A 13222-nucleotide genomic window follows, 5' to 3' on the forward strand; every position below is an offset into this window, starting at 1 on the left:
CTAAACGAGTTGTTCCCGATGCATCCATCCAAGCGCATACACGAACGTGTGATTTTTGGTGAAAGAGGCTTGTGGTAAAAAGTGCTGTGAGTACTCAGTTAAGAGGTGGGAAGTGCTATTTAAGTACTATTCCATTGGCTGTCTGGCCAAATAAAGTTTAAAGCTCAATAAGATGGCATTACAATATAATTCTCTTGACAACTAAAGCTATAATACTGAGTTATCACCCAGCTCTGAATAAAACCTTACAGCTACATCATATAGAACAGTTTATATGAGAACAAAGGAAAACCACAAAGCAGTCGGTTGATAAATAAACATGCACATCACTGTAAATTGGCCACAGCGCGTGTACGTGTCTGGTTGTCAATGCATGCGTGAGTTGCTTTAATAGAGAGGCACACAGGCTAAGTGACGGAGGAGTCTCTGGGTTCACGCTCAGTCCTCAGAAGATGCATCTCCAGCACACGAGGTAAATCAGTCCATTTGAATACAAATCCGGGTCAAACTGGGTCACAATCATAATTGTCTCTGTAATTAGATTCAGTCTCTGAGTCTCTGGATTGTGTCAGTCCGGCAGACAGCAGCAGTCTACCCAGGGGGGATGGACCAAAATACACTGTTAGCCTCTGGAGCCAGGGGTCGAGCGGTCAAGAAGGGGTGAGGACAGGATAGTGCACATTCACATATAATGGTCTCTGGTGTAATGGTGTTTTCGTCCATGCCCTTTTCCACTCTCATTAAGGCATTCTTGGTGGGTCGCGTTGCTTCAGAACTCTAGATGCGAAGCTTTGTCGGTTTATGTACACTAATGATCCCAGTTGTTATGGTGCCATCATGGCATTGGATGTCATTCCAAACAACTCGTTGCTATGTTGCCGCACGTAAGCACACTGACCAAAATAACTGCATTGTCACTTCTTGCTTCTGAAAGGCTCTGTTTTCAGCCCACACTTTGCCACCGCTGACAAAGTATTTTCCTCGAACCGTGCAGCCAAAGCACTATCTGAAGTGCGGGGATTTCATTTACAGCAACTAAACGAGATGTCAAGCTTTATAAAAGCTGGTATGATTTTCAATTTCTCTTGCCATTATATTGGTAGTGAGCAGAGACACTTATTACTTGAAGTCAAGGTCTGAGATGCTTTGAAAAGTCCTCTTCTCTCTTCTACAGGTTAACAGTGTGCATTTGCATTAATCACCATGACAACTGCCTCCTGACTGCGTGTTATGCCTGGCAGAGAAAGAAGAAAGCAGCAGAGAGAGATGGCGATAGCCTCGTGACAAGATGTATTTTAATTTCACACTATGTGAATATTTTCACTTCAAACTTGTGCTGATATGCATTCGGCTTTGCTCAAATTGCAATTATTGTGTGAAAAGATGAGGTCACACCACACTGGTTGTGTTCCTTTTTCAATCCATAAACGTCCACTTCATCTCGGTTTTAGAAATCCAGTCTAAGGAGGGTTTTTTCTTTTTCCATTTATCCATTTAAACGTATCATGTGCCGCTTTAGTGTATCGGGGTAAAGGCAGAGCAGTTACAGGAACTTAATGATATTGGAATAGAACAGATCTTTATTGTCACTGTTACAAGAACAATGAAAGACAGTCTGCCATCTCTCTGTTAGCAGCATGTACATTTTTACATTAAAATTCCTTTAGAATAAGAGAAAAAAATAGACTTAAAGTTATAGAGGGAACTTGTAATAACGTAAGTATCTATACAGATATGTACAAGTTATATTTGCCAAGTAAAGGCGCAGGTGCAATATAAGCTGCAATGTAATCAGTGGTAGTGCACATTGAGTAAGAGGTAGGAGTAGAGGTAGGAATGCTGGTTGCTATTATAATAAATGCGGTTTAGGGCAGCACGGTGGTTAGCACCGTTGCCGCACAGCAAGAAGGTCCTGAGTTCAATTCCACCATCAGTCTTTCTGTGTGGAGTTTGCATGTTCTCCCCGTGTTTGCGTGGGTTCCCTCCTGGTACTCTGGCTTCCTCCCACCGTCCAAAGACATGCAGCTAGTGGGGATAGGTTGATTGGATAATCCAAATTGTCACTATGTGTGAATGAATGTGAGTGCGAATGGTTGTCTGTCCCTGTGTGTTGGCCCTGTGACAGACTGGCGACCTGTCCAGGGTGTACCCCGCCTCTCGCCCTACGACAGCTGGGATAGGCTCCAGCGCCCCCCGCGACCCTGAAAAGGATAAGCGGAAGCAAATGGATGGATGGACGGTTTATAAATACAGTGTAAATGTCCATAAATGTTAACAGCACAGTTAACCTTCAATCAGGGTGGAGGTGGGGTGTGTTTGACAGCCTGTGGGTAGAAACTTTTATTGAGTCTGTTGGTCTTTGACCTAATGGACCTGTAGCGTTTACCAGAGGGAGGCAGGGGGGTGGAATGGTAAATGGACTTGTTCTTACATAGCACTTTTCTACTCTGTCTGATCACTCAAAGCGCTTTATTCAACTAATTCATTCACCCAATCACACAAGCACTTTTTCTGACCAAAGTGCTAAGTAGTCTAGCATTCATACACATTCACACTCCGATGGATGCATTGGAGAGCAACATGGGGTTAGTAGTAGTTAGTATCTCGCCAAAGGATATTTGGCATGCAGACTGGAGCAGCCTAGGATCGAACCACCGACCTTCTGGTTAGTGGCTGACCTGCTCTGCCACCTGAGCTACAGCCACATTATGGTCTAAAAACGTCATACGTCAAAAAACAGATGATGCATTGGGCTTTAAAAAGCAGCATCCCATACTTAGCTTTTGGTGTTGACCATCAGCAGCCATTGTTAGCTTAGATTGCTAGAAGCTAGCTGTGAGTTCCTGGCAGGAAAGAAAAGGTAGGCACCACTTTGGAATGTGAGGAATCCATTTCTCCTATGAGAAGTGAGACTAACTCTCCATCAAGCAAACACGGTGGCACCAACTTAATGCGCCAGCGCAAAACTAATCAACCTCGCTTCCAGTAAGCTCCGAACTATTAGCTACCACGTGTTTCCTCACAGTACACTGAGTGAGCACGTGTGGTTTGATAGGCTAAGTCTCAACGTCATTATTAGCTGCACAAGAATTAACTTTGCTAAATAATTGCCCTTCTTTCATTTTATAATAGGTGCACTAAATTTAGCCATGTTAAGCCAGTCATCAAGTTTTACGAGTTATTTACACTTCACTCCATAATCTCTCATTTAAACCTAAAAGGCCACAAACGAACAAGAATGCTCACGCAGAATATTAATCCTCCTCTCTCCACCTCCATCTCAGGAATTAATTTTGCTATGCACACCAGCATTCTTTGCACTAGACCCTAATTAATTTCTGGTCACACTAATTAATTATCGACAGAAAAAATGTGAAGAGCGTATAGGAAATACTGTAACGTTTAACAAGGAAAGAGGGGAGATTAAAAAAATTGCTTGAGGTGTCTACATGCTAAATTGTGTGACAGTATGACTGAATGTTGTTAAAGTCCTATCTGTCTGCAAAGCTTAAACTTGCTGAACTTTTAATATAGTGTGTAAAATGTTCGTTTTAAATTGCTTACCAAAGAAGAGCTTTTTTTTGTTACTGTAGGATACACATATGCAAATGGTCCTCATAGCCATGGAAAAAAAATAAACAACAGAAGAGGGAGAAAGGGCAAGCACTTTCTATTTTCAGCTGACATGCTCTCTAGCATATTTCAAAGATTAATTGCTACTCCTTGTGGAAAAAGACATCTGTCGTCCAATTATTAAAGTGATTGTTTTGTTTTGCCAGCTTATTCTTGGGGTCAAGGGGTGCTGTAGTAAAATATAAATGACTCTGGCTCTCTTGCATGCTGGTGCATAATGCTTCAGAGACGACACTCGGGAATGTTAAAAGGTTCCGTAACCCTGGAGCGACATTGAAGCTAATGGTGGCGACTCTCTGGGAAGCGAGTAGCTTTTTAGTGCCAAAGTCCACTCAGAAAAAGGTTATAGAAGAAGGAAAACCATTCATTGGTTATATGAAATCTCCATGCCTCTTACATTGGTGATTCTTACACTTTTTTTTTCTTTGTGACATTTTAAAGTGGTATTTTTACAAAAGAAATAAATTGTTTTTAAAAAAAAAGTAACCGGGTTTGTTGGAATTTTAAATCATTTCTATATTTTTATTTACAGTTTATCTTCATTTTATGAATGGATTACCTGTTTTTTTTATCCTAAACATGATAATAATAAAAAATTTAAACCAGTTTAAATTAAAGAACCATGAGTAAATGAGTCATATAGCACTTTAAGTGGTCCAGTAGAGTAGAAAAGCACTATGTCAGTCAATTTACCATTTATCAGTGTTAATGTTATTGTCTTGCAATTACATTTTTGAGTAAATAAATCTTCATGTAACTCTTATTTGTCAGTTTCTGACTATTTATGGTTTTTAAAAAAATATGCTAAAAAAATAAGGTTTTAAAATTGTAGCAGTTTTGTGAGAGGACACCACAGGCTGGCATAAAAAGTGTTTGGAAAAATAAGAAAAAATAAGAGTTTGGAAATGACTACATAAAAACATTTTTTCAGTTCACTGAACTATTAAAGTGCACAGTGTACGTGTGGTTACTTGAACAAGTCAATCGCTCTCAACTTCATAAATCGCCGCTCAGAAAGCTATAAAACCAAAAGATACTAAACTAACACAAAAAGCTCACATGGGATCTGTGTTTGCTTTTTGGTTTGTGTGTTTTAGACAGTTGTGCACTGAAGTTCAGCCTTCATGTGTCAGGATTTATAGGGTAGGAAGCAACTCTAAAGCTACAGTGATACTAGATCAGCCGAGATATGCAAGTGAATAAGCAAAAGGCAGCGAGGCTGACTGACTGCACCTCGTCACGTCCGATAACTGCAGCAGACGAGCAACAGGTTATTTTGCATTTTAATTATGAGAAGGTCAGGCCAGGTTTTGTTCACCAGTCTTGTGTTTCATGTGATTAAACATGCACCGGACGCATAATTTATAGAGCACAGAGGACGCTTTGACCCCATCGAAATCTCGCATGTCTTTGTTGGTGCTATGTAAATAAAGACAGTAATTTATAGCAGAAAGATTAAAAGCTCTTAGAGGATGGGGAAAATCTATGATACATGTTGAGGCAATTTCATTTTTGTTCTGCTTCTTCAAAAATCCAGGCTTTTTTCTTTTTTTATCTTGAAGTGCTTTGTGTGTTTTTTAACTGGTGTTCTCGCCAAAGGAAACAGGAAACATCAATGACCAGGTAGCACATTTCCCACAGTAAACCTGCAGTTGAAAGTTCTTGTGCTGTTTCTACTTTCTGTCACCCAGCAGACTTCACAGCGGTTCCCATTATTTATTCTCACTGAGCTATTTTGAGGGCCAGCACACACACATGCATGGGGATGAAGAACTACACAGAGAGCATAGATTGCATTCTGCAGCTTGAGAAATTCTAAAAATGCTCGATGGGTGCAAACCAGCACCCTCCAGCCCCGCCAGATAACAAAAACGGTTGCTCTTTTAGTTCCCATTTATTTCCCATGGATTACTGCTCTAATTTACACCCCCTTCCCCCTAAAGGCTTATGGATGCCATTCACTTCATAACAGTAGTCTGGCTCTGCTTCACAGGATCTAGTTCTCAGACTTTAGCCTTTTTCTCATTTGCATACTGTAACGCAGCAGGGGAGGGAGGGCTAACTTTCTCACATGGGAGGCCAAAGACTGTGACATAATTGTTTGGCACATTATTAACACTCAGTGGCTGTGAATGCTTCACCCTCCTATGGTTGGCTTGAGAATACACTCCAGCAGAAATTGGAGGTTTATCTCATTTAAGCTAAAAGGGAGGGGCCACTAGCAAAATAAAGCCCTCACACCCACCCTTTAGGAAATGGTTGCCCACCCAATGTCCGCCCAGAGCAAAACAGAAAGAGCAATAACCTGCCGTAGCCTAGGGGCGGCCCCGCTCTTTGGCTCAGGCCCCAATTATGTCGTTTTAGACAGCGGCACTTTGAATGACAATAATCCACTGTCATCATGCCTGTAATGGTGTTTTTCAATATAGCCCTCCAGATCCACTCTCAATCCACAGCCGTAAACATCCTCTAGTATTTTTGAACAGACACCAGAGAGGACAAACAGCCAAGGTGACGACATCTTTACCCCCTGCTCCTCTGCTGATATTACTCTTGGCCTTTGAGAGCCCTTGGAAAATTTCCCTATGATGAGCCAGAGGCGTCCGCTCAGTGGAGAGGTGATTTCCATAAACCAGGTCAAGTCCAATGGTGGTTAGGACTGTGATCACTCATATCCACTTTACCATGAGGGGGTATTATTGTTTCGTCCCTCGGCCGACCTCTGGTCACTCTGCTGTGGACGGGTAAAGAAGAGTTTTAATCTGTAGGCGGGCCTGCTGCAGAGGTAAAGATGAGATTGAAGTTGGGTCTTTGAATCGGTCATTTCCAGATGATACATAATCAAACATTTCCATAGTTTCCTCATAAAGTAACAAAAGCATTTGTCTCATCTAAACTATAGAAACGTTCTCAAACTAAATCTGAGCGTGTGTTTTAAACCCACGAGACTAACTGAGACTAATTCAGTTGTGAACTCGGAAGATTGTAATCAAGCTAAAAACAATGAGTCATTTCCCAGAATGCAGCGTGGCAGTGTCTGTCACTTGCGCTTTCCTTGTGGTACCAACACAAAAATTGGTTTGGTTTGGATTTCCTTCTCATTTCAGAGCCACAAAAGGCTTTACAGTTGGAGAAGTAATTATTTAATCCTCTGCTAAATATCTAAGTCTCTAATTTTCTGGTAGTTTCATTTTAGTGGACAGTCAATCAAAAATTCACTGAGTGAAAAAAGGATTTCATCCTAACAGAAAACACGACTTAGTATTTGATGGAGAAACCCTTTTTGGCAAGAACAGCGGTAAGATGTTTCTTGCAGCTGGTCAGAGATTTTGTCCCACTCGTCTTTACAGGAACTCCTTTAGGTTGCTCGGCTGCTGCTGGGCAACTCAAAGCTTCAGTTCCCTCCACAGATATCGGACTGAGGTCTGGAGACTGGCGAGGTCACTCCATGACTTTAATGTGCTTCTTCTTCAGCCAATCCTTTGTTGCCATGGTATGTTTTGGATCACTGTTATGCTGGAAAACAAATCCAAGACACATTATCAGTGTTCCAGCTGAGGGAAGGAGGTTTTCATCAAGAGGTTTTCAAGAATTTATCATATATGGCAATGTAGTGAAGTTGTCCTGAACTCTTAGCAGAAGTAGCCCCAAACCATGTTTCCACCTTGTTGCTTGACTGTGGGGATGATGTTCTTTGGGTCATACTCAGCGTTTATCTTCCTCCAAACACGACGTCTTGAGTTGATGCTGAAGAGCTTGTTTTCATTTCATATGACCACAGCACTTCCTCCCAAGCCTTCTCTGAATCATTTAGATCACAGGTCTCCAACTCCAGGCCTCACGGCCTGGTGTCCTGCAGGTTCTAGATGTGTCCTTGATCCAACACAGCTGATTTAAAAGTCTAAATGACCTCCTCAACATGTCTTGAAGTTGACACCAGCCCTTGAGACCTGGAGTTGGACACCCCTGATTTAGATGTTCACTGGCAAACTTAAGAATGGCCTGCACTTGTGAGCTTGAGCAGGGGGACCTCTGAGCCCCACAAGATGTCAACCCAGTACGTTATGGTGTATTAACAGTGGTGTTCTTGGTGACTGTGGTCCCAACTTCCTTCAGATCATTAACAAGCTCCTCCCATGTAGTTTTGGGCTGATCTTGCATGGAGTTCCAGAGTGAGGGTGATCTATGGTCATCTAATATTTCTTCCATCCATCCATCCATCCATCCATCCATTCGCTTCCGCTTATCCTTTTCAGGGTCGCGGGGGGCGCTGGAGCCTATCCCAGCTGTCATAGGGCGAAAGGCGGGGTACACCCTGGACAGGTCGCCAGTCTGTCGCAGGGCCAACACATAGGGACAGACAACCATTCACACTCACATTCACACCTAGTGGCAATTTGGATTATCCAATTAACCTATCCCCACAAGCTGCATGTCTTTGGACGGTGGGAGGAAGCCGGAGTACCCGGAGAGAACCCACGCAGACACGGGGAGAACATGCAAACTCCACACAGAAAGACCCCGGCCTGATGGTGGAATTGAACTCAGGACCTTCTTGCTGTGCGGCAACAGTGCTAACCACCGTGCCACCATTTCCAGCAAAATCAGATCAACAGTTGTCACCTTCCCACCAATCTTCTGATGGTCTTGTAGCCCATCCCAGCTCTGTGCAGGTTTGCAGTCCTGTCCTGTGACAGCTGGTGGACAGGTTGGAATGAAGAAACCGATTCTGTGGACAGATGTGATTTATACACATAATGAGTCAATGGATTTCTCACACTGCATCATTTTGCAGCTGTTTTCACTTTCACATTTAGTTAGTCACACAGTTTTATGTTGCTGTACATTCTGAACATTTTATTCTGTTGTCTAAAGATAACTGTGCCCTAGTTGATTTTGGCACATTTTATCTTGCTGCAAACTAGGTTACAAACTCCAAACTAACCAAACTGGTTTTGTTAACAGCATTTTTACTCAGATATAATCTTTCACTGCAACGCATGCTGATGAGCATTCATATGAACTGGGTATGCGTGTGCTGTGCTGCATTGCTCGGCTTCCCAATCAGATCTACCCACGGCTCATAACATCGGATTTCAAAACACCAAGATGGCAGCTCAGATTGAGTTTACTAACCAATGGACGGTATCACAAAGCACATAGTCTGTGGTAACGAGGGAACAGACTCAACTTGGAAGCTCTACTTTGTCTTTTTAGCGTATTTCCGATAGTATTCAGCTGTCCAATGGCTGCAAAAACCCAAAGTTTTGGTAAAACTGAAATAGAACTGCAGCAAAGCAGCCAAAGTTCAAAATGCATCCAAAAGTTCATGTCGAACTTGTTAAATTACGATTTGGAAGTGATGCAATATTTTGTGTGTTGTGCTTGTTAAGAAACATAGACGTAGATGGGTTTTTTGTCATGAATTTTAAAAAGGAAAACACAAACACAAATAAAGAGTCTATCAGTACTCCAAGGTATCCTGAACCTATTAATCTGCTGTTTGTTTTCAGTCATGGATGGCACATACAACAAAAACAACATCCTAGTTTATGTTTTAATTAGTTTGCCACTGTTGCATACACAAATCATAATTCTGCCAACACACCACCGTTAATGGATCCCAATAAATGAAATGTACATTTTGAAAATTGAGCAGGCACGCTTCCAGAATAAAGGCCAGTTAATCATACGCGGACACTTATTCATTGATTCTTCGCATCAACTCGACTTCTGATATCACACTTCCTTCTTATTCCCCCGCCAGCTATTCATTCCTTTTATTTGCGAGACAGGCTTCATGCAAGAACCATCCTCTTTTTTCTTTTTCCCCCCTCTCTGACATTGTTTGCTTTTGTTGGTACATATCCTGTTGTTTTGTTTTGAGGGTGTAAAGGTCTTTGGGAGACTGAGAAAGCCGTATCAACCCTGTTTAGCATAAAGCTTGTGGCTGGCCCCCGTCCGTGGCCTAATGAAAAGTAGAAGATAGGCTATGCTTGTCATGCTTGGCTGGCCCTGTGATCGGCAGACTGTGGACAGTTACTCTGCTTGCATGCCAATTAATCTCAGCCCCTGAATTTCCCACCGTCGCCGTTTTTATCCGCTGCTTGATGGGAAAAAGAAAAAAGAAAACTCTGAGGGTTGCTTTCGAACAAATGGTCATCAAAACAATTGGTGTTGAATTTATGTGCATGGCACAGACTTTGTCTGGAGGTTTTATAGTTCAACACAGATTGATTTTGCTGAATTCACTCTGCTTGCTTGCTTCAGATATGGACATTAGAGTGTAATGGTTTTATTTAGCTGCAGATAAAATAAGGCAGCAGGAGTCCCAGTTGTGTAGGATTACAGCTTTCCACAGACTGTTAGATGCCTCTGAAGATCATATTTTCCACCTTTTGATATGGTGCATTGGTTAAAGGGCACTTTCAGCCGTATTAGCATGCTGCTCAGGCAGCCGCTGAACATTATTATTCTCTTTTATTTATGTGTCAAAGCAGTGGGAGGAACCTGGATCACAGCTTAGGCTCAAACGCTCTTGGCTCTGTCTCAACAGACAGCCCGAGTATCTTTAAATGGCCAGTCATCGCCATCGGAGAGCAGATAAAGATGGATTTCAGATGAAGATCCATCGGGCGAAAACAGACCTGAGCTTGCTGTTTTTGGCCCTCATCACTCATCACGCATCATCTGCTACATGCTTACACGGAAATAAATAGTGGGGAGAAAAAAAAACGAAGCTGAAAAGTTCTCATACAGCTATTTTACAAATCAACAAAGAGCTGACAAAAAAATAAAGGAGGAAAAAGAGAAGCTCATTCATCATTAATAATAGACGGGCTGGCTAAGCTCACAAGGCAAGTGAGGAATCCAGGTTACAATTTATGGGATAAATATTTCATCGCTAACATCTGTCTGTGTATTCTGTGCCAGCGTGTTTTGAAGTTGTTACAAATGAACGTCAAACGGAAAGTAAGTGAACAAGCCGTCGAGGGACTGGAACAAAGACGTAGCAGTGCTGGGAGGAGAGAGAAAGAGGAGGGGGGGGGGAACTGAACAGCAAACAATTTTCCTCGGCTCGTCACACAAATTAAATATGCAGCTTGGCGGACTTTACAGCATTGCTGTTATATGGAGGGGGGTGGCGGGTGAATCCATGGCCTCCCGTGCTCCTAACCTCCCCCAACCCGACTATTGGGACTGTGCCACGGCTTGGACAGTGCTCACATTCTTCCACAGCTTATCCCAGGACTCTCTCAATTAGGCACTAATAGGCAACCACACAAAGAGCTTTTAAAAATATTTTACAAAAAAAAAAAGTACAGCGAGAACGAAGCAGAGAGAGCCCACTTTGCTTAAACATCCAAGTTTTTCTAGACTCTAATTGGCCGTACCGTTTCCCGTTTCCTGTTTGTATTTATTGTCGGGCTTTTTCATTAGATTACACCCGAAGGAACCCCACCTCCAACCCCTCCCTTTACCCATACAAGAAACCTCTCTGCTCACTTGAACATGGTCAATAGGAGAACATCAGCACCTAAGATGGGACGTGACAGCTCTGCTTTGACAGCCACTTAGAGCCACGGAGCACGGGTCAAAATGTCAAACGCCGCCTTGTGCTTATCATGCAGCTGAAAAGAAGAAGAAGCAGACAGACTCCGAGCCTTCGTCGCGGAGAAACACCAATAAGTGAACAATTAGAATTAGCGCCGGCTTCCTTTCTCTCTCCTGCTTTCACTCCCATCGTATGATCAAGAAGAGAAGGAATAACACGGGACGCTGATACAAAGCGCCGATAGTGAAGCGCCATGCAGACTAAAGCTGGTGCCACATCAGAGCACATCCATATGAAATGAGTTACTGATGGGGCTGTTTTTCAGCTTCAGAGAATATGGCACTGAATCAAAAACAGAGCCCCCCCCCATCACCGCTACCAGCACCACAACCGTCTGCACATCTGAGAGTCAGTGTGGTTGATCAATTAATTATATTCTCTTTCACCTGTTAATTTATAGCAATTTTGGTTTCAAATGGAAATCTTAGCATGCCAAACAGCTTCCGCTTCTTTTTTTAAATGCGCCTCTTTCTGCACTCCAAATCCTCTCCAGTGAAGCCGTTCAAGCAGGTAGAAGTACAGCCGGAGCTTCACGAACGCAAGCAAAAACTTTCCAGCCTAATCCCCCGTTCTTCTTCATTAAATGTGCCACGTTTTCGACTGCGACGCGTTAAAAGTCGTGTTATTTTGCTCGCAATCAATTCTCGAGACACTTCAGCTGGCTTGAAAACAAAGTCAGTGAAGGTCATTTATGAAAAGCACTCCAAGTTCAGAAGCGGTGAAAGAGTTCGCCCCTCATCCACGTCCTCTCGAGAGAGCTTTTCTTTTTCTCAAGTGCCATAGCGGCCACAAGGACAACTACAAACAGTCGCAATTTAAATATAGCTAGTTATACAGGCGTCTCTCTGATGGCAAGCAGCACTGGAAGCACAAAAGTCCTCCACAGAGGAGGTAAATATTGTGAACGCGGTCGAAAAACTAGCTAATTTGAAGCGCTAAGAAAGAGCACGCTGTGAAAATGTTGTTCCTAGAGTATTTAAAAGTAGAATGGGAGGCAGAGCCTTCAGTTTTCAGGCCCCTCTTCTGTGGAAACAGCTTCCAGTTTGGATTCGGGAGACAGACACTATCTCTACTTTTAAGATTAGGCTTAAAACTTTCCTTTTTTCTAAAGCATATAGTTAGGGCTGGACCAGGTGACCCTGAATCCTCCCTTAGTTATGCTGCAATAGATGTAGGCTGCCGGGGGATTCCCATGATGCATTGAGTTTTTCCTTTTCAGTCACCTTTCTCACTCACTATGTATTAATAGACCTCTCTGCATTGAATCATATCTGTTATTAACCTCTGTCTCTCTTCCACAGCATGTCTTTATCCTGTCTTCCTTCTCTCACCCCAACCAGTCGCAGCAGATGGCCCCGCCCCTCCCTGAGCCTGGTTCTGCCGGAGGTTTCTTCCTGTTAAAAGGGAGTTTTTCCTTCCCACTGTCGCCAAAGTGCTTGCTCATAGGGGGTCATATGATTGTTGGGTTTTTCTCTGTATCTATGAAGCGCCTTGAGGCGACTTTTGTTGTGATTTGGCGCTATATAAATAAAATTGAATTGAATTGAATTGAATTAAACGAGTGTCCGAGCATTGTAGCGAGATGTGTGTGCGCAAAGCGGGAGCTCAAAAGCAAAAGAGAATTACTGAGGCGTTTTACCACAAACTGAATAAATTGCAAACGTAATGGAAGGGTCAATATCACAAAAACAAAAACCTCCCTTGCTGCTCAGAATGCAGATTTGGCTATTAGCATCTAAGCTTCTGTCAGGGACTGGTTTATATATAGCAGCAGTGTTGTATTGTACACCAAGACCTCACTGAGAGCTTACTATGACCTCAACTTGTGGCAATGAGCGGGAATGTCATGCATAACAGCAACACATGTTATATTATGTTCAGTATATCTTTTAACGTTATGCTAAATATATACCTTAGTATTTCCTAGAATTGTGTGTGCTAATTAACTGGGTTGCACACTCTCACATTTCCAGC

The sequence above is a fragment of the Astatotilapia calliptera genome, chromosome 9 (genome assembly GCF_964374335.1).
Source record: "Astatotilapia calliptera chromosome 9, fAstCal68.1, whole genome shotgun sequence".
NCBI lineage: Eukaryota > Metazoa > Chordata > Actinopteri > Cichliformes > Cichlidae > Astatotilapia > Astatotilapia calliptera.